Here is a 21,985-nt window from a genome sequence, read left to right on the forward strand (position 1 = left end):
GGGGGGATCCTGCCATGGAAATGTTCTTGCAGTGGAGGCAGTCATGAATTGGAGGTTTGCACTCCCAAGTTCCTCGCTGCTCTTGTCCTCCTTTGAGGGAGTTGACGTGTAGTTCTTTTCTTCCTTAACATGAGAACCTCAGCTGATGGAGGGGACGTCTCAATAATAATAATAATAATAATAATAATAATAATAAATTTTATTCATACCCCGCCCTCCCCAGCCGAAGCCGGGCTCAGAGCGGCTAACATCAAATGTATAACACATTAACATAAAATCAGACAATCAATTAAAATGCATCCTCAAATCAGATCAGGACCAGAATAAAATCCAATCAGATGGCAACCCGCAGATTAGGGTTGGGGACCTTAACTGCTCACCAGGCCCAACTGTTTGTGCTGAACTTATATGGGCCTGTGAGAAAAATTGGGAGGCCACTTTCATGCAAGTTCTTATGAAAGGGGAGAGGGAGTCAGACTGAACCCCGACCAAAGGCCTGGCAGAACATCTCTGTCTTGCAGGCCCTGCGGAAAGATGTCAAGTCCCGCAGGGCCCTAGTCTCTTGTGACAGAGCGTTCCACCAGATTGGAGCCGCAGCCGAAAAAAGCCCTGGCTCTGGTTTCCCCCAGAAACAATTCCCCTGAAGTCATCGCTGGACATCGTTCAGCCCGCCTGGCAGGAGACGCCTATAGCCGTTATAAACTAATGCCGTGATTTACCTCTTCGGCAGCAAGGGGTTGTTTAATTTTACCAAATTAGCAGTTAAGGGAGGAGGTTCTTGGGGCGCCTGTCCAAAGTGGCTGGACTCTGTTCTTAAGGAGCCATCTTGCTTGCCAAGCCTTGGGGCTGCAGACGCCTCCTCTCCACCCCAAACACCCTCCTTTGGCAGAGTTGGAGCTTGCGATATAAATGCTGGATTGGCTGCCTCTCAGGCTGCGCTCTCTCCCCCCTGCAACGCCTGCTTCTTTTTTGTTCTGTACTTTGTAACTTGCCCGTGGCAGAGCCCGTTTTGTTTTTTTTTGTCTGCGGGGTGAGCGTTTCAGGTTCAGCTGAAGGTTGCGGGCTGCAAAAATCCATCCTCGTGTGTTGGTAAACAATATGACACAAGATACTGTTCTGCCTCTCTGCATCCCTGTGGAACTTGATGCTGACAAGGCAGAAAACCTCCTCTGGAGGGCATTGGGATAATAAGGGTTCATTCTGGATGCCAGGCCAGATGCGATGGGTCTCTCCTTTCTGCGGGCAGGGCAGAGGAGGCTGGCTGTTAGACTGAATTATCGTTCGCTGCTTGGATGGTTTTGCGGGAAAACGGCCAAGCCTTATTTTAAAGGGAATAAAGTCAAAGACCCCTGTGTACATTGGCTTCCCAAGTCTTGTTTGTGCTTTGAAGGAAATTTTGTGCTTTATTTAGTGAAGAAGCCCAACTCATGGATTTGAATTTTCTTCGAACAGTGTTTGCCAGTTATTTTTCCCAGTTTGGCTTGTTGGGAGCACAACAGAACTTTGGGGCACACAGATCTTTGGAGCGCAGAAGTCACAGCAATATTAATATTTATAGCTGCCCATCAATAAGTATATCTTGACTAGCTTACAAAAGGAGACTGTTGGAAGGCTACGGGATACAGTAATTAAAATCGGGCCTTTTTGCTTTCTTTTTATATACAAACTGGACTGATTCTGTGAGGCAGTAACTTGATTCGGAGCAGGGATGTGTCTAAAACTTGGCTGCTCTGTGGAAAGTGAGCCTTGCCATGGCCCCAGCTTAAATGCTTGATTTAAGACCGTGGCAAGTCTAGATGCTGGCAGAAAGCCCAGGTAGAAGATAGTAGTTATCCAAGAGGTGAATTGTATTTGGTTCCATCTTTTGACAAGCTAGGATTACTATTAAGAGGAACAAACGTTTCTCCTCTGCCAAAAGAGACCTAAGGCAGACTTCCCCAACCTTGCGCCCTCCAGATGTGTTTGGGCTATTCACATCTGCCCTGGCCAGCATAGATGGTTGTGTTGCCTGGAGATGGTGGGCAAAACATCTGGATGACATCAAGTTGCAGAAGGTTTCATGAGGGGTTACTTAGTGTTCACCCTAGACAGCTTTGTTCCAGAAACCAAGAGGTGTGGAAAATCACACTTTGTGTCGTCCGGCAGGCAGCTTTAATACATCCAAGTCTGACTAATCAGAGGCTCACGGTGCGTTCGTGGACAGATCGTAATGTTAAAAGAGCTTGCTGGCTGAATCAGCATCCTCTTTTCAACATGGGTAACAGATGCCTGTGGGAAGCCTGCAAGCATATTAACAGCTCCGGCCCCTGCAATCATCATCTGAGGTCCTTCTTCATGTGCTTCATCCATGAGAGGTCTGGAGGGCAGCAACATGAGAATGGGCCTTATCTGTGGTGGCTCCCCACTTGTGGAATGCCCTCCCCAGTGGTGTAGCGTGGGGGGTGCAGGAGGGGCCGGCCGCACCGGGCGCAACATCTGGGGTTTAGGGTTAGGGGCGCAAATCCACGGGTTGGGGCGCAAATCCACGGGTTAGGGGGCGCAAATCCACGGGTTAGGGGGCGCAAATTACTTGCCTTGCCCCAGGTGCTGACAACCCACGCTACGCCACTGGCCCTCCCTAGGGAGGCTCGCTTGGTGCCTTCATTAAATATCTTTAGGCTCCGGGTGAAAATGTTTCTCTATAACCAGGCCTCTGGCTGATTAATATTCTATGTAGCCTTACAATAAGTTTGTGGGAGGGAGTTATTGGTTTGTTTTTGTTTTATTATGTATCTTGTGTTCTCATATTGTATTTTTATGTAGAGAACCGCCCTGTGATCTTCAGATGAAGGGCTGTATACAAATTTTAAGAATGATGATAAGCAGAATGTGAGTGCAACAGCAAGTTTCACAACTAGTGATTCTCAGAAACTGGTATAAATGAGCTTGGTGAAGTTGGTGGCCGTTATTAAGGGGCATTATTGACCTTTACAACCATTTCTCTAGGACGGTGATTCATACAGAGTAAAGTTGAGAGCTTGCACCTGCCAAAATCCCAGGCCGAAGGGTAGCAAGTGGCAAGTTGCTTGCTTCCATTCAGATTAGTTTTTTTGGAGGTGGGCATGCTAATCTTCTCTGTATTGTTCCAGTTTTAGTACATCTGCTGTGATAGTGAGCACCTTTCAGCTTAGTTTTGAGATCTCTGTCATGCTGTCTGTTCTAGTTTCTACTAGCCTTTATTGGCATAAGAAGGTGTCTTTTCTATTCAGAGACTGTGTGCAGAACCCTCTGTTCCAGCTGGGTTATGGGGTGCTCTCTGTGTATATGTTTGGGGTGGGGGCAAACATTTCAACTAACCTTGATTTTCCTGCATACCTGTGGAGGTCTCTGCCCTTTTCTGCTCTCCCTGCTCAATATTGGGAATGATTTGGCCAAGGTGAAGAAGCACCAGCTCCACTGAGCCATGCAGAATATAGTTTGTGTCCTCTGATCTCTGCTGACAGAAGCAGATGAGTTGTGATGTCAAGGTGGAAGGCCACGTCTCGAGTGATTCCCTGCTCCTCTCTCATCGAGAGTATGCCGTCCCTGCTCTGCCCTCTGCCTTCTCTGTCTCCTTTTTTAAACTTTGCTTAAGCTGCTGAATGTAGAGCAAGCATGTTAGGAAATTTCCTATCATGAGAGCTGTGTGTGCGCGCGAGAAAGAGAGAGAAAGAGACAGACAGACAGAGATAGAAGAATGACGAGTTGGAAGGAATCAACTACACAGTAGAAATCACACCAGCACGTTTGTCCTGTGCAAAAAAATAAATAAATGTTTGTTGACTCCCTGCCAACAAAAATCCAAATTTTACCCCCCAGGCAGCTGAATTTTGTGATTGGGATTAAAAATGCACATTACGTGAATCGTAACTAGCATTTTCCTGCAAAGTGCAATGAAGGACCGTGGGGTGCTTGGGTTGAGGGAGAGGGCCATAGCTTTGGGGGAACTGTACCCTCCAGAAGCTCCGCTTAGTGCTGCTTTTAATTTCTGAGCTGGTGGATTTCAGACATCAGTCCTGGGATCCCTGGGGTTTATCGATAATGAAAATCGGTAAGGGCTGCCAAAGTGTATATGCATGTGAAAGTCAGCACAGAGAGAATATTGGGTGTGGGGCTCAACTGGGCCTGTCTGGCTGCCAGTGCTGGCTGACAGCGTGCCCATGGAGTGGTTTGCGCCCATCAGTGTGGAAAGGGTTCGGAGAGGATAGAGCAGGATGCTTCAAAGCCACCAGATGCTGCCAGTGCTATGTTCTGCAACCAGCTAGTTCTGCAACCAGCTAGTTCTGCTATGTTCTGCAACCAGCTAGTTTTCCAGCTAGTATCTAATCACCAAATATAATATCTAATCACCAAATGCTACCTTAAACCTAAGTTATGGTGGCCACAACGGAATGTCTAGGTGCCATTTACCCCACAATGGAATTTATTATTGTTATTAATTTCATTTCTATACTGCTTTATATTTTAAAGGGAAAACCCGAGAGCAGTTAACACATTATTAAAATATCCAATAAAACAAACCAGAATAAAACAAATTCAAGCTTCAAGGAAAATATTTCAGATCCTTCTCTAAGTTACATTAGGCTTTCTTCATATTTATTTAACTTAATTTATAGTGCTGCCCCATAGCAGAAGGACTCTAGGAGGGAAGTGTGGTCAAGTGGTTAGAGTGTCAGACAGGGACCTGGGAGATCAGGGTTCAATTCCCCACTCAGTCCTGAAGTTCACTAGGTCACCTTGGAGTCATTCACAGTCTCTTCACCTACCTCACAGGATTGTTGTACGGATTAGATGAGGTGGGGGGTGAACCATGGACTCCTTGGCTATAAAGGTGGGAGATAAATGCAACAAATTAGCTCTTCTGCTGACCTGCTCAAGAAAGCTGGAGGGACCAGCCAGGTGGAGATGTTAGTCGCCAGCCTTGCATCCAGAGATCTCCACCTGGTCACAATTGGATCAGTGGTCAGTTTCGCCTGTCACAAAACACTCACGACACCTGGTGGATTTCTAATACTGGCATTTGCCCCGAGCATGGCTTCACTTACAACCTCCAGTGTGCTTGATTAAAATTTAATTGCTTCTGTGACCCGCCCTCAGTGTCGCAACGCTGGGCACTTGCTGAAAAACATTCTGCTTGTGATGTGAGTGCATTCTAGCCTTGGCCGTTGCTTCTGCATGTCTGCCGACATGTAGCATGGGCAGGGCTTTGTGCTGCACCTCCACTTGGCGTTAAGTAAATGCGGATGGGGGTGGCAGGATGTGTTGGGTGGGGCTGTGTCTGGTGTTACGATCCGTGGAGCCCATGTAGATAGCAAGATTGGCAGAACATTTGTTTGTTTGTTTGTTTGTTTGTTTGATTTGTATACCACCCTTGCAGACTAGCCCGAAAGTTGCTAGCAGATCTCAAGGTGGTTCACAAGATAAAATCACAATATAAAAACACAAAATATATAATCAAAATAAAACCCCCAAACAACCCATTTGTTTCATTCCTTGCTGAGTGTTGACTGGAGGTAGTGGCCACTCATAGCTGAGTTATCCAGGCACAACTTGGGTTAAATGGGTGTAGAGCTGCTTCTGTTGAACCCTTGGCCATCCCATCCATATGGCTTTGCATTGGGAAGCGCAGTTCCCACTAGCGGGTGGGTCTTCAAAGTTGCTAAATTCAAACTTTCTTTTAGTCTGGTCAAGTGTGGTTTTACCTGTTGCGTAGTTGAGTTAGAGACACCTGACTGCTGTGCGAAGTGCTAAACCTTCTCTCTGATTACATCATTGTTTACTAGATTAGAAATAATTGTGCAAGTAATTAAATGGGTGTGCGCTCACTCTAGCCGGGTTTCACTTCTGTGCGATGAAGAGCTCCACGCTGTTGCAAAGTCTGGAGCGTTTCATTGCTTCGGCCTTCCTTAATGGGATACTATCTAGGCTATTACCTTAATTGAAGTTTATATTGAATGGTGCGCAAGAAGCCTCCTAGATCTGGATTAGTATCCTAATGACTCTCTTGTCTCTCTCGAGGGGAGGCTACGTGGCCAAGATAGTCCTAGACAATGCAGTGACACGGATGATAAAGGAAGGCACTTTAGGTTGGTTAGGCTCCTCTGACAAACAAATTAGCAGGGTTATGTGTATTCTGAAACAAGAGCAAATTATTGGAAACTCTGCAACTGTTTCTTTTAAATATTTTATTTTGCAGATAAGCGGTTTGTGAGATCCAGGACACACTAAGGGATTATCTGCTTAAGGTAAGAGCTGCTTTTCGTTATAGGCACTGCATTGCCTATTTCAGTATCTGCAGGCTGTTCCAGCACCCAAAAGTTGCTAGCCCATCTTGCGCCTCTATTTTGCAGAAGTTGTTTGTTTGTTAGCCGACACATTTATATACTTCTTAATTATTCCCATTTCTGAGAGGTGTACAGGCAGAGCAACCCACAGTAAAAAGGGGTAATGAGACAGTAAAAAATACATCATAAATTTCCTGCTGGAACAAGGAAGTCTTAGTCATGGGTCTGAAGTTTGGCAAGGAGGGGGCCTGTCTAATCTCAGTTGGGTGGGATGTTCATCACACTGACTGCACGGCTTCTAGTGACTACAGGCTGTGTCTCTGGGCCATGACGGGGTCACCAAATATCTCACTGATCAAGCTGGGAACAAGGGGGGTCCCTAAGATATTCTGGACCCATTTTAAGGCCTTGTAAATTAATGCAAGACCCTTGAACCTGGCCCACTAATCAAAGCTCCCTGCTAGACGAAATGTTTTACTTGCCTTATAGGTAGCTGGACTGTACGTGCAATTGGTGCAGAACCAGTCAAAATTCAGTAGGCAAAGACCAGAGAGTACTGGAGCTGGAGACTTAGCAGTGTAGCATTTCGGGGCTCATCTGGCCATCGCAGGAGTAGACAAAGATGAGGTCATTTTGCTACAGCATTTCAAGTGCTGACTTGGCGTGTGTAGGAGTCCCTTGGGGGAATCTTTGCCAATGAAATATGCCGCTACCTCACCCTTTCAGGGTTCGTTTGCCTTGAGTTGTCTCTGGGGCTTTCTGTCGCTTTGGATCTGTTCTTCCTAAGGGCCTCCTGAGCAATATCGGAAGCAAATCCATGTTTGTGTTTAGCAGTTTGCTTGCTTTGGTCCTTGGTGTAGAAATTTACTTGCGCAGTTAATAGTTTTGTCACCTTGGTGCAGTATAGATAGGAGGGACATCTGTGCCACATATGTTTGAAGCATAGCAGAAGAGCCAGATAGGGCACAGCACATCTGTTAATGATGCCTCTTACAGGCACTGCTTGCCGGAAATGAAAATGTTGCTGAGCGAGTCCACATGGAATCTAATTAGGAGAAAACCTCTTGGTAGAACTGGGTCCTCTTGCAGATCACAGGGCAGAGACACTTAACACCTCCATCTAAGAGGAGAGTCTGATGTAAAAGCCTTATTTCCTTTCCTTTTGCTTCAGCTGTTCTATAAAATGCTGCGTATGTAGTTGTTGCTGTTTAACCAAATCCATTCACTGCAATATCTGCTGTGCAGAATCCCACAACATGTTATTCACCCCACCCCAGGAGGTACCACAAATGGCTTGTTATGCAGAATTGCCTGTGATAATTCTGTAAGTTGCTGAAGCCCTTGACTTTATTGGAAACTGTACTCAGCCAACCCTGCTGTTGCCTGAAATCTCACCAAGTGTTGGCCCAGGTGCTTTGAAGCCTGGGGGACTAGAAACTTGATTTCTAAGTGAAAGCTGCAACTCCCCAGATGACTCATTTTTGTGTGCATAGCTGGAATATGTTGTCCTGTGATAATGCATCATTATACCTGCAGAGAGTAGCATAAGGAAAAACAGCATTGTGGGGGATTGTAAGCAGGAGTTTCGTTGCATTGTGGGGCCCTGTGGTTAGCAGCTGCAATGAGGCTTTCAAAGAGAAGTTAACTGCTTCAGTGCGGTTGTTCCATGACAGATCACCACAAATTTTATGTGAGTTTGTGTTTTTGGTATCCACTTAAGTACTTTCATGAACTCACTGTTATTCCTCTAGGATCTTGACCTCTGTTAAAGGGGGGGGGGTTTACATTAGCCACAGCAGAACAGCCAATTTACCGCAACACAGCTCCTTTACAACACCTGTGCTACTGACTGTCAAACTTTGGTATTGTTGATTCAGGTAGGTAGACGTGTTGGTCTGGCGTAGTCGAAATAAGAATAAAAAATAAAAAATTGTCTAGCAGCAACTTAGAGACCAACGAAAGCTTATACCCAGAACAAACTTATTTTTTAAATTTATTTTTTAAATTTATTTGGTATTGTTGAAATACATACAACAACAACAAATCCATTTTTTGTTGTGAGACTCAAACTGGGTCTGCTAGATGTGGCTTGTGGAGCCCCTCCAGGATCAGAGGCCTTGAAGTTTAAACTTCATTAGTTTCATAGTAGATCTGCCCCTGTGTGAATGTCCAGTGGTTATTAAGACATTTCGTACCCCCTCTCAATCAGTCAGAGCAAAGTGCAACCCCATGTAAACCCCCCCCCCCCCCCCGGATATTTCTGTGAAACTGGCCTGTTTCTGAATCAGATCATAGTGGATATAATTGGTAAGTAGCCATAACGCACAGAGCAATCCTCCTTTTAAGGATTGCTGTCTCTTGAATGAGCGGGGCGACGCCAAAGCAACATGCTGGTGAGAGCCTTCGCTGCGAGAGGAGCAATACTCACCTGCACACTTGACGTCTACGGCCCCTTTGAGAGAAGGGAGGCTCCCCTGCCTTATGACCCTGCCCAGATCTAGGATTTAGCTCATTGAAAATCCTCCCAGGATCCTCTCTTAAGAATCAAGATTGTGTGACTATTTGGAGCCTCCTCATTCCTCCACCCCTTCGCTAGCTAAAGAAGGAATTAAAACAGAACATACGCAGAAAAAAGCAAAAATCACAACTCTTTGCATTGCACCTCCTTGGTCTGCGCAAAAGTTTCTGGGGGCTCATAGGAGACCTCTGTGAGTGGGTGAAGCCCATTTTAGTTTTCTCCCCACATGTTGGCACCATGTCAGGGATCCATCATTTGGATGGATGAAAAGGAAAGCTGTTATAACTATCAAATTGCATCTTCATCATTTTTATTATTATTATTATTACTGCCCTCCACCCCACCCAAGGTCCCAGGGGTGGGTTACAGCATTAAAACACAAGATCAGAAACTGTTTAAAACAACTTGCCGTTGTAGAAGTAAGGTGGATCCTAAAAACATAAAGTGTCAAAAGAACAGGGCAGGAGCCTTCTGTCAAGTGCAGCCTCCTGCTCCCCACAGTGACCAGCCCACAGGCCAGATGAAGTAGGCAACTGCTCTTCCCCACTGTCCTTGAGGAACTGGTATTCAGAGGTATGGTGCCTCTGGACATGGAGGTTTCATTTAGCTAATGAGCTGCCCTTCACCTTAATATTCTAGGGTGGTGTGAAGTACAGCATTAAAAACAGTTTAAAGCAAGCTGCAGTCACAGAATAGGCTGGGCGCTTAGAATATGTGTCAAAGGCTAGGGTAAATACCACATTTTTTGCTCTATAAGGTGCACCAGACCACAAGACGCACCTAGTTTTTGGAGGAGGAAAACAAGAAAAAAAATATTCTGAATCTCAGAAGCGAGAACAGCAAGAGGGATCGCTGCGCAGCAAAAGCAGCAATCCCTCTTGCTGTTCTGGCTTCTGGGATAGCTGCGCAGCCTGCATTCGCTCCATAAGATGCACACACATTTCCCCTTACTTTTTAGGAGGGAAAAAGTGAGTCTTATTGAGCAAAAAATACGGTAGGTACATCTTCAGCATATAATGAAAACTGTATAATGCAGGTGTCAGACACACCTCTGGGGGAAGGAGTTCATAGGGTCATCTGCAATGTAGGAATCTTCTGCCCAATATGGGGCTTGAATCCACACCCTGAGACTAAGAGTTTCCTGCTGCACCGACTGAGCTAGCCATAGCTTGTGTGTTAAGAAATAACTTCCAACTCTGATTCCTGGCAGTCGAAAGCTGGCAGGGTAGCATGAGTGGCAGGTACGCCCGTGCACCTTGTGATGAGATTGCCCTCTTTTATTTCACATGCAAAGGAGTGGATCAGAGCTTTTGCTCCTTGCAAATAATCCCTTTTGAAAACAGAGGAGGGCCCGTGCAAACCCCCTCCATCTGCTTAGCGCAGCTGTCCTAGTTGACCACGCTGAATTGAAAGGGAGCAGTGTGTGTGTGTGTGTGTGTGTGTGTGTGTGTGTTCACACCACCATGCCAAAAGCCCCTGAAATCTTGTTGGGTGGGGCCGCTTTCCTGGATACTCCTAAAATACGGAGTCTGCTGCTGTTTTTCTATTCCAGCCACATCCAGGGAGGGTGGAATGAGAGGAGGCAGAAGTTTAATCTGGGTCCCTCTGATTGATGATAAAAACCGTAGTCCCATTACGGAAATGGCTTTTGGCTAATACGCTATTCCCTGGCTTTGCTTTTAGTTCAATGGAAGCTGCTTTCCTTTTTGATGCCTGTACTATTAAAGGAAAGCAGCTGATGGGAACAGCTGCCGGCCACCCCTTTTCGGTTCGTGGCTTAGCAGGCTATCTACGGAACAGAATGAAAGTGCTTTATTAACATCAAGGGTTTGTGTGTGTGTGTTGTTTTGTTTCTGTAAAAAGAGAGGAAAATCCCCGTTAGTTTCTCTTCCCTAGAGAATATCCTTATCAGAAAGTGAAAAGAAAAACAAGGGAAGACACCATCCGACGCCAAAGCATTAAGCCCTCTTTTATCAAGTTTCTTCATGTTTTGGGAAGGTTGCATTGATCTGCAGAATGCAAATTTAGCAGCTTGTTCTTGGTGCAGTGAAATATTTACTGGAATATCTATACAGCCATCCAAAGAAAGACTTGAGTGCTTTTGCCTTGCTAGGAAGTAGTAGAGGAAGAAGAAACTTAAGAGGACGTTAAGGACTGCTTGCTTGGGGACCTCCAGATAAGCCACTTTTATAGCAGAATCCCCTTTTCTAGAGAGTTCAAAATGGTGGTTGACGTGGGGTTACTCTGGCACGGGAATGTAGAGGAAGGACGAAAGTGCTCATTCTCGCTGAACTCTTTTGGGTGGGTGTGGGATTTACATAGGCTCTAAACAGCTGGCACTGTGTCCACGTGAGTGGCTAGCTGACAACGTGAAGCTTTAGGGGTGACGCAGCCAGCTAATTTTTTTTTATATAGCAAGAGTCAAGTAAGTTAGAAGTTCATCTCCATTCAGCTTTTTCTCCTTTCATGGCTTTTGTTTAGGTGTCAAACAAAACCCTGAACTCAGGGCTTTTCTTTTTCCAATTCTTCTGTGCCAGCTTTATTGGAGGGGGGTGAGAAACATGCCAGCTTCACACAGGGCTGTGTAAAAACATCAGATTTCTAGGTGCTATAGCATGCCATTTCTAGAAGCCATTTCCAGGCTGTACTGCTTGCAAATTGGCACATTCACGATAACATTTTGCCGGTTGTTTCACAAAACCTAAAATGTGAAATGGACATACCCCCTTTTAGCTTGGACAGGTTTGCTTTGTTGTCTAGTGCCCATCAGGAACTTCATATTGCATCTTGATGAATCTTGCATCTTTGAAAGCCTCATTTATCTTTAATATTTTTTGTGTGTGCTGACTTCCTTGGAAACGCACAATATTCAAAACCACATTGTAGAAATAATTTTAAAAACTTCTTGTGACAGCTAGCTAAACAGCCACATGTGTGTTCTGGAAACAACACGGGCAGGTTTCCTGCAGTGAAGGGGGACTTGTCTCTTGCCACACAAGATTTGTGCTGGGGTTGGTTTCCCTTTGCCAACCTCGTCCTCGTACCATTGTACTGTGGAGAGTGTATTAACTTACGGTCTGTGTGTGTGGTTTGGGAGCTGCACGGCCAGGGGAAAAACAATGCTGCCTGAGAAACAGTTTGTACCCCAATGCAATTCTGGTTCTAAATGCAGTATAAGGAGTCTCTATAGTATATTGTATTTTAAAATGGGGTTTCGGAGTTTTTAGGGGTTTTTGAATTTCTTATGTAGATTTTTCAATTTCATTGCTCTGTATGGGACAATGACAATAAAGATATCGTATCGTATCGTTTCCATTTCGTGTTGACTGGGGTCGATTGGAGCTGTAGTCCAAAGCATCCCGAGGCTGCCAGGTAGAGGAAGCCTGGCTCTAGGGGTGGAGCACTTTAAAAAGACTTGAGTCAAAGTATTTCAGGGTCATTAATAAAAGCCCTAGAAGGAAGCGGAAGGGGGTGCCTTCCCAGGCATCTGGAACAGAGGAAATGGTTCTGAGCCTTGGTGGCATGAGGAAACAATAGCGTTTCCAGCTGTAGCTCTGTCAAAAGCTGCTCCCTATGGGCTTAAAACTACAGCTGCATTAAATGGAGAAAACATATTTCTTTTAACAATAAGCCCTTGTTGGGGGAGGGGGGTGTCTTGCATGGGGATCCTGGTCTGTCCTTGGATGTGGTAAAAACTCCTGGTTTTGAAGAGTTTCACGTTCTCAGAAAAAGTCCGCAAGTTTTCACCAGGGCGGTGTGCGCTCTGCACTTAAATAAATAAATAATTTTTCCCAGCAAGAATAGTAAGTTGTGGCAGGCATAAAAAATGAGCTAACTTGCAAAACCCTGATTTATAGTCCTAGGGACGGCATAAGGACCTATCCTTGGAGATGGTCGCCTGTCCTCTTCAAGCAGGCCTCCTTCTGATTAATATTCTACAGCCTTTTAAATGTGTCTGTGGGAAGGTGGGGTTATTGTTTTGCTGTTTTGGTTTAACTATTTGCTTGTGTTTTATCTTGTATTTTATTCTGTGAACCGCCCTCGAGATCTTTTCTCAGCACCAGTTTTAAACTGTTTTATCTTCCCTGGCATTTTAAATGTCTACTTTGTTTGCCTTATATTTTGAATTTCTGTTACTGCCTTGTTTTGCTAAGTCATTATGAATATTGATGATGTTGGACTACAGTTCCCATCATCCCTGACTATTGGCAGTGCTGGCTGCAGCTAATGGGAGTTTTTCTGGTCCAGCAACATTGGACTGGTCACAGATTAGCCAAGTCTTGCTTTACTGTTTGATTGCATTTGTAGCTGGCATGAATGCTTTTATTCGTGCCCCTTGTGCACTGCCCTGGAATTCATTTTGACAAAGTTTGGTCCATAAATAAACAAAAACAAACCAACAAACAAACGGGCCTAAAGGCTGTCCTCAAACCATGTAGATCTTATATAGGTTTGCATCCAAAGTAGCTCAAAGTTAAAGGCGCTTAGGACCCTGGGAAGCTAGTTTTACAGAATTAGGCCAATCTAGCTCAGTATTAAGGGACGCGGGTGGCGCTGTGGGTTAAATCACAGAGCCTAGGTTCGAATCCCTGCGACGGGGTGAGCTCCTGTTGCTTGGTCCCAGCTCCTGCCAACCTAGCAGTTCAAAAGCACGTCAAAGTGCAAGTAGATCAATAGGTACCGCTCCGGCGGGAAGGTAAACGGCGTTTCCATGCGCTGCTCTGTTTTGCCAGAAGCAGCTTAGTCATGCTGGCCACAAGACCCGGAAGCTGTACGCCGGCTCCCTTGGCCAATAAAGCAAGATGAGTGCCGCAACCCCAGAGTCAGCTACGACTGGACCTAATGGTCAGGGGTCCCTTTACCTTTCCCTTTAGCTCAGTATTGTTTACACCGACTGGCAATGGCTCTCCAGGGTTTCAGAATAGGAGTCTTTCCCAAACCTGCCTGGAGATGCTGTTGAGGATTGAACCTGCGAAGCAGATGCTCTACCCCTGAGCTACAGCCCTAACCTCTGGGGCTTCCTAGACTTCAGCAAGTGTTACCCTCACATGCTTTGTTCAATCATAAAGAGGGATAGAAACCTCCTTGAACATAAGCTGTAAGCTGACATTGTCATGAAGATGAAATCTGCACCTGACACCGTGTTCTGCACTCCTGCGGTATTGAAACACACAGTTACAGTCTGGGCCATTTGTAAATTGTGTGTGTGTGTGTGTGTGTGTACACACACACACACACACACCATATTTTTCGCCCTATAGGATGCACTTTTCCCCCTCCAAAAATGAAGGGGAAGTGTGTGTGCGTCTATGGGGCGAATGCAGGCTTTCGCTGAAGCCTGGAGAGCGAGAGGGGTCGGTGTACCTGCATACCGAAGTTACCTGCATGCCGAAGCCTGGGTGCGCTGAGCTCAGTGCGCCCAGGCTTCAAGCTTCGCGCAGCTCTCTGCAAGCGGTGGGAGCCCGGCGCTGGGCTCCCACGGCTTGCGGAGAGCTGCCTGTTTGGGGGGCTGGGGTCGGGGGAAGCTCTGGCTTCCCCCGCCCCAGCCCCACGCCTGGGGGGTAAATAAATTTTCCCCCCTTTACTTCCCCCCAAAAAACCTAGGTGCGCCTTATGGGCCGGTGCGTCCTATGGGGCGAAAAATACGCTACATATTTTAAAGTAAAGTACATGGCAAACTAAGACCCATAGGACTTGGGACTCTCAAAGGGCCATCTTAAATTCTCCTTCCTCCCTGTTGCTGATTCAAAAGGCAGAAGCAAATAATATTGAGCTGGAATGATAATCAGGTAATTTCCCCACTTAGTTTTGCTTACAAACATTACAGAAGAAGCATGGGAGCACCTGAATGATAGGCATGGTGAACAGCTGCTGCTAAACAACTTTCCAACCCCTAACCCCCAATATGCTTTTTATTTCTTATAGTCTTTTTCTGCAATGAAGCTCTTTCAGTTGCGGGTATGGCTTCATCCAAGTATGTCTTAATTCCATAGATGGAGGACTTGCCTGCAGAGACCCAAGGTTTCTGCTTGTTGATAGGCCTGCTGCAAACAAGCAAACTTTGCAAAGCAGGCCTCTTTTGTTGAGCACCCCTTAACCTCTGGGAGCCCTTTGTTTTGTTGCCATACAAGCACCTGCATTGTGCAGCAGAAGCTCTTTAGTGCTGGAGGGATGTCAAGGTGGATTAAGGTTTTCGGCCAGCCAGCCAGCCTGCCTCCGTCTCTGTCTCCTTGAGAGGTGAGTGCATCCACTTGCATTCGAGGCGTTTGCTAATGGTGCTCTTTGTACTCATATTTGGCTGTCATTGTGCCGGCTGGCAAGCCTGTCAACAAGTCCCTAATTCTCTCCAAGGTGCTGCCGATAGACTAGAGGGGGAAGCATCTCCCTCTTTTGGATAGCTGCTGTCAAATGCTTAGAAAAGACTGCTCTCTGCTCTCTGAGGGTCTTCATTCTTCGTTTGCCCTGCTGGAAGGATAGGTCCGTCAGCAGGCATTACCTGTGATAGCTCAATGGAGCCTTCATATGCAAGAAAGCGGGCCACAGTGCACCGGGTTTTTTGGGGGGAGCGGGGACACCATTGGGAGGAGAGCACTGCTGTCCTTTTGCTCTGTTTATTTCATGGACTGGCTGGATTCAGTGAGTGGTGGAAGGAACCAGATGGTGGACCCCCAAGGGAAGAAAGCTCAGAAGCAGGGTGTTGGTGGTGAGACGACAATGAGTGGTCAGAAGGAGAAGAGGGAGCAGACTGAGGGGAGAATTAGATGTTGGAAACCGAAGAGGCAACAGGGTTCAGTGAGCAGGAAGAGTCTGTGGCAGAGAGCAGTCCGGAATCAGAGATAGAAGCAGAGGCTGGAGAGGAGTGAGTGAGTGTGTGTGTGTGTGTGTGTAGGTGTAGGAGACAGAGATGAGGCCAACTGCTGAAGAGTTCAGGGAATCTCCCCCTCCTGCTGCGGCCAGCTTCCCTCCCCCCTGGTCTCCAGAACATGCTGAGAAATGAAAAGAGCAGAGGAGAGATGGGTTGTGCGCAGACGCAGTCTCTTATTGTTTAGAACAAACCCCAGAGAGGAGGGGACTTAAGCAACTGTGGGAAGATGGGGACCTTCAGTCTTTGCAACTGCTGCACTGGGGCAAGACCTCCTGGGAAGAGTTGCTGAGATCAGTAGACTTGAACTCTATTGTTTACTTTGAATAAAGAGCTAACTTCACTGACACGTTCATCTTTTATTGATGATCTACACCTTACTCTGCCTCTGGACAGTTCGTGGGCTTTCTGGAAGCAACTAAGGAATGTAGTGTGCCTTCATATACTGAGGCAGACGAGTAGACCATCTAGGTTGCCATCGTCTGTACTCTGACGGACAGCAGCTCTGCAAGGTGGGGGCTTCTCCCAATTCTTCCTGGAGATGCCGGGGATTGAACCTGTGACAGGTTCTGCATGCGAGACACATGCTCTGCCGCTGAGCTTATGGGTACCAGGCCTGTGAGAGAGCAGCGGAACACAGTGGAGGAGAGGAGGAGGCGGGAGCATTGCTGAACGTCTCTCTGGCTCCCCCTAGTGTCCCACCACCACAATGTGGATATAGGAACCTGCCTCCATACTGAGTCAGACTGTTGGTCCATCTAATTCTGTCTACACTGCATGCAGCGGCTCTGCAGGGTTTCAGACAAGGAACTCTTCCAGCCGTACCAGGAGATGCTTGTTGACTGTTGTGAGGAATTGGATGGTGGCCTGGGTAAACCATTGATCCGCTCCAGCAGGACTGGTCCTATGTCTTATGAAAGAGTTTCATTCTCTGCTGTCATCTCTAGAATGTGGTGCTGATAGTACCAAGGTTGTGGGTTCGATCCCTGTATGGGACAGCTGCATATTCCTGCGTTGCAGGGGGTTGGACTAGATCAGTGTTCCCCAACCTTGGGCCTCCAGCTGTTTTTGGACTACAACTACCATCAGCCCTCGCTAGCAAGACCAGTGGTCAAGGATGATGGGAATTGTAGTCCAAAAACAGCTGGAGGCCCAAGGTTGGGGAACACTGGACTTGATGATCCTTGCAGTCCCTTCCATGAAATGGCTTTCAGCAAGGAAAGTTCTAAAATAATGCGACATTTGAGGGTGTATCGGCAGCAAAAAAAGGCAGTTCAAGACCCAGCCGGGTGGTTAACTTAGTATAACTTGATAGTTTTCCATTTTTCTTGCAAGTGCCATGAATAAAAAACTGATAATTACCACTTGGAAATTGCAAGTCCTGCTTCTAGTATAATGAGCGTGGCATGTTACCGTCTTAACTGCTTCCTGCCTTTTTATAAGATCTTAATAGTTTGGTCTTATAAAAAGGTAAAGAGTCTTTATGCTTTCCAAAATAACAAAGGAGACATTCTCTTAAGCTGATATTCGCTTTGGCAAACAGAGTTTATAAAATGCTAATGGAATATCCTTCCCTCCCTGTCTTTTTGTCAAACAGAGGAAATTGGGAGTTTATATAGAAAGAATTGTTAATTGGGCGTCTGGGAATCTTCAGATCTAGAAATGAGTTGAAACAAAACAAAATGCTTGGCCTTGAATGCCTTTCCGTCTCTTGATTAACAAGAAGAAATCTCAGCACTCAGACAGACTTCATTAAACCATTTTATCTCCTAGTGCATTAGTGAGCAGACAGATAGAGTGGGAAGAACCATCACTTTTTCCAGGAGTCTGAAACATTCTTTTTTTATCAGCAGTAAACTTCTCACCTCTGTCTCCTTGGGCGAAATGTTCTGTTTCATTGTTGACAGACTAGAATCCCTGGCAACTCCCCCTTAGTCCTTTGTGGGACTAGCTGTGTAGATCAGTGCCAATATTCTGGGAAATAGGTGGATAATTAATTGGGTTCCTTAAAAGGCAAACTCAAACTGACATGGCGCTTATCTCCCTCTTGATGTGTGTGTAGGTTTTAGCATTGATCAGCAAACATTATTTTTTGTTGGCATTAATTTAGGGTTTCATGCTCTGTACTAAAGAAGAATGGAGCCCAAGTTTCCACAGTTCAGCACATTTTAAGTCTTCTATACTATAATAATAATAATAATAATAATAATAATAATAATAATAATAATAAAATTTATTATTTATACCCCGCCCATCTGGCTGGGCCTCCCCAGCCACTCTGGGCGGCTTCCATAAAAACCGAAAATACAGTAAAATATCACACGTTAAAAACTTCCCTGAACAGGGCTGCCTTAAGATGTCTTCTGAATGTCAGGTAGTTGTTTATCGCTTTGACATCTGCTGGAAGGGCGTTCCACAGGGCGGGCGCCACTACCGAGAAGGCCCTCTGCCTGGTTCCCTGTAGCTTTGCTTCTCGCAATGAGGGAACCGCCAGAAGGCCCTCGGCGCTGGACCTCAGCGTCCGGGCAGAATGATGGGGGTGGAGACGCTCTGATATGATACTAGAAACACTGTTTTGAAGATGGAATTGGTGTGCACCAATTGTATTAAGTTACATGACATTTTTATTTTTGTTTTGAATAGATTTTATTAGCGCTTTAAAAAAATACACAGGTTAGTATCCAATACCTTTCTATCGAAGATAAAAACCCCCTAATCTAAATAAAAGCACAAACTGAAAGGAATAAAAGAGAGAAAGAAAGAAACAACCGGAAAGAAGAAAAAGGAAAGGAAAGAAAATAAGAGAATTTCATATTCTTCTTCTGTCAGCTATACATAGAAAATTGTTCAAAACATCCACTCCAAGATTAACAACAAAAAATTCCACTTTCTAGAAACCAATACTTTATTTAATCTTCAAACTCAGCTATCATAAGTTCATTTACTTTTTCAAGCAAAAAGTCTATAAGGAGTAACCTCATTTAAAGTGAAAGATATACTTGAGAATCCCTTAGGGTCTATTATTATATACTGAATTGAGTATATAATATCTATATGCTATAATCTATCAAACACACAGAGTTCTTTAAGGAAAGAGATCCGCCATAGTTCTAACTTGGACATTTCAGCCTGCCTTGCTGCCTCCAGGCAGCTGAACAAGAGTCTAACATATTTTGAGGCAAAGTGGAGAAATTCCATTGCGGAGGCATACTGTGAAGACCATGGCCCTTTCCCATCTTCCTGGCGGCTAGCCAGGTTTGGGGACTCCCTGGCCAGCCTTGGCTCAGGGATGCGGCCTTCCCTGAAGTGCCTGATGTTTGCAGGTGTTAAAGTCCATAACCCAGACTGCACGGAGCAGAGGGGTTCCTCTGCCAGTGTGGTGTAGTGGTTAAGAGCGGTAGTCTTGCATTCTGGGGAACCGGGTTCGCATCTCCACTCCTCCACATGCAGCTGCTGGGTGACCTTGGGCTAGTCACACTTCTCTGAAGTCTCTCAGCCCCACTCACCTCACAGAGTGTTTGTTGTGGGGGAGGAAGGGAAAGGAGAATGTTAGCCGCTTTGAGACTCCTTCAGGTAGTGATAAAGCGGGATATCAAATCCAAACTCTTCTCTCTGTGCCAGCCATCATGCCTTCGAGTGATGGCTTTGGTTTCCCATGGACCTCTTTGCATCTCATCATAGCTAAGCTTTCTATTCCCAATAGCTTGCATGAGGTGATGCTAATAGCTTCGCAGTTGCTTAGCATCGCAGTGGAGCGTCCCTGCCCCTGATCTTTGTGAAGAAGCCAAGGGAATGAGGGAGATTTGATGAGTACTGGGTAAGCGAAGCAATGGAGACAGGAACTGTTTTGCTAGAGAGGAATCAAGTGTTTTGTGTTGAGGAGAGAAGTGGCTTGATGCAAAGGGGAAGAGGGTGGCAGTTCAGGCATAAGGGACACCCTGGAAAGGGCAAGAATGTGGGAAGAGAAACAGTGGGGCCGGTAAGTGGTGGGTTTGAAATATGGGAAAGGAAGACAAAGATGGCAGTGCACAGACCTGGAAAAAGGGGACAAACTGAAGGGTTGTATTAGGTTTTTTATTTAAAGTATACAGCTCAATCGTGGCGTGAGGTTAAACGAGTAGATGGTGCCAGGCATTACTCATTGCTTTCCTGATTTCATAGAATTGTAGAGTTGGAAGGGATCCCAAGGGTCATCTAGTCCGACCCCCAGCAATACAGGAATCTCAGCTAAGGCATCCATTACAATTGGCCAACCAACCTCTGCTTAAAGCGCTCCAAGGAGGGAGAGTCCACCACCTCCCGAGAGAGTCCATTCCACTCTCGAGAAGCTCATATTGTTGGAATCTCCTTTCTTGTAACTTGAATCCATTGATTTGGGTCCTTGCCTCCAGAGTAGAAGAAACCAAGCTTGCTCTTTCTTCCATGTGACAGCCCTTTAGATCAGGGGTCAGCAAACTTTTTCAGCAGGGGGCTGGTCTACTGTCCCTCAGAACTTGTGGGGAGCCGGACTATATGTTGGGGGGGGGGGGGAAATGAACGAATTCTTATGCCCCACAAATAATCCAGAGGTGCATTTTAAATAAAAGCACACATTCTACTCATGTAAAAACACCAGGCAGGCCCCACAAATAACCCAGATATGCATTTTAAATAAAAGAACACATTCTGCTCATGTAAAAACATGCTGATTCCCGGATCGTCCGTGGGCTGGATTTAGAAGGCGATTGGGCCGGCTTCGGCCCCCGGGCCTTAGTTTGCCTACCCATACTTTAGATACTTGAAGATGGCTGTCATATGTCCTCTCAGACTCCCCTTATCCAGGCTTAGCATACCCAACTCTCTCAACCATTCCTCATAAGGCTTTAGGATAGGGGAAGCCTGTGGAGTCTGTGGTTGGACTTGAGGTCCTGGGCAGTTGACTGACTACCCTACAAACATCTCTGGGCTTTTGCCTTCACAGATGCAAAAAAAAAAAAAGGGGGGGGCTTTAGGCCGATTATGCTTCATTTGAGTTGAAACAGGTAGCTGCTGATGAGCATCACCCTTTTAAGCTTGGTTGGATGTCTCGGTTTTGGACTGCATGGGTTTCCTAACCTTGTCGCTCCGCAAAGAAAAGAAGCCAAGGCAACATCTTTACTTCCAGCTCAATGACATAAACTCCCAAGAAGTACCCAAGATTGTCATTCCTAAATCGTTTCAGGCTTGCGCTTTCCCGGGGTACCGTTTATGCCATGCACACTTGCCCTGCCTGCCAGTTTCATACGCCATCAGAGACATCCGCTTAAAAGATGCAGCATAATACAACATTAATGAGCACATATTGAATCCTTTCAGTTAGCGATGCTGACCTGGCACAGCAGTTAATACACCATTACAGAATAGTGCTCCGCGTTTTCTGGAAGCGCTGAAATATTCTTGCAACTTTCCCATAGTGTTGGGTATCCAGGACGCTTTCCAAAAGATACCCACCCACTTGGCGAACAGATCCCCATAACCCTTTGCTGGAATAAGTGCTCAGGTTGCAACAGTTCAAAGCCCAGCAGCTTGATCTGGCCAGTGCCCTATCTTGTAGCATCGTTTTCTCACAGTGGCCAACCAGATCCCCATGGAAATCCTGCGAGCAGGACCTGAGTGGATCTGCACTCTCCCCAGTTGTGATTCCCAGCTGTACTGCCTCCAGTGGTGAAGGAAGTACATTGCTCCACCCACAGCAGAAATCATAGAATCATAGAGTTGGAAGAGACCACAAGGGCCATCGAGTCCAACCCCCTGCCAAACAGGAAACGCCATCAGAGCACTCCTGACATATGGTTGTCAAGCCTCTGCTTAAAGACCTCCAAAGAAGGAGACTCCACCACACTCCGTGGCAGCAAATTCCACTGTCCAACAGCTCTTACTGTCAGGAAGTTCTTCCTAATGTTTAGGTGGAATCTTCTTTCTTGTAGTTTGGATCCATTGCTCCGTGTCCGCTTCTCTGGAGCAGCAGAAAACAACCTTTCTCCCTCCTCTATGTGACATCCTTTTAGATATTTGAAATCAATCTTGTCAGGTGAAGTTAGATATTGTGTGTTTTCTCCTGTGTGGTTTTAAGCCAGGCTTCCTCAACCTCAGCCCTCCAAATGTTTTGGGACTACAACTCCCATGATACCTAGCTAGCAGGACATGTGGTCAGGGATGATGGGAATTGTAGTCTCAAAAACATCGGGAGGGCCGAGGTTGAGGAAGCCTGTTTTAAGCACTGGAATGGGCTCACAGGAAAGGCATAGCCTCTAGACCCCATGCCCCCCCCCCCGTCTAACTGAT

At 46.0% G+C, this 21,985-nt stretch overlaps 2 protein-coding genes across 27 annotated transcripts in view; one reads left to right on the forward strand and one right to left on the reverse strand.

Moving 5' to 3' along the window:
• BCDIN3D (BCDIN3 domain containing RNA methyltransferase) overlaps positions 1–4,987 on the reverse strand; it is a 235,430-nt gene extending 230,443 nt beyond the window's left edge. Inside the window, exon 1 of the mRNA XM_083467256.1 lies at positions 4,983–4,987. The gene's annotated coding sequence lies outside the window, so the exon portion shown is untranslated. The remainder of the gene's footprint in view (positions 1–4,982) is intronic.
• Positions 1–21,985, forward strand: part of MAP4 (microtubule associated protein 4) — a 214,632-nt gene that overhangs the window by 31,219 nt on the left and 161,428 nt on the right. For all 26 annotated transcript variants that reach the window (XM_083466492.1, XM_083466514.1, XM_083466495.1 and 23 more), the window contains exon 2: positions 6,215–6,263. The gene's annotated coding sequence lies outside the window, so the exon portion shown is untranslated. The remainder of the gene's footprint in view (positions 1–6,214; positions 6,264–21,985) is intronic.

Source organism: Podarcis liolepis (assembly GCF_965112155.1).
Source record: "Podarcis liolepis genome assembly, chromosome: 12".
Taxonomy (NCBI): domain Eukaryota; kingdom Metazoa; phylum Chordata; class Lepidosauria; order Squamata; family Lacertidae; genus Podarcis; species Podarcis liolepis.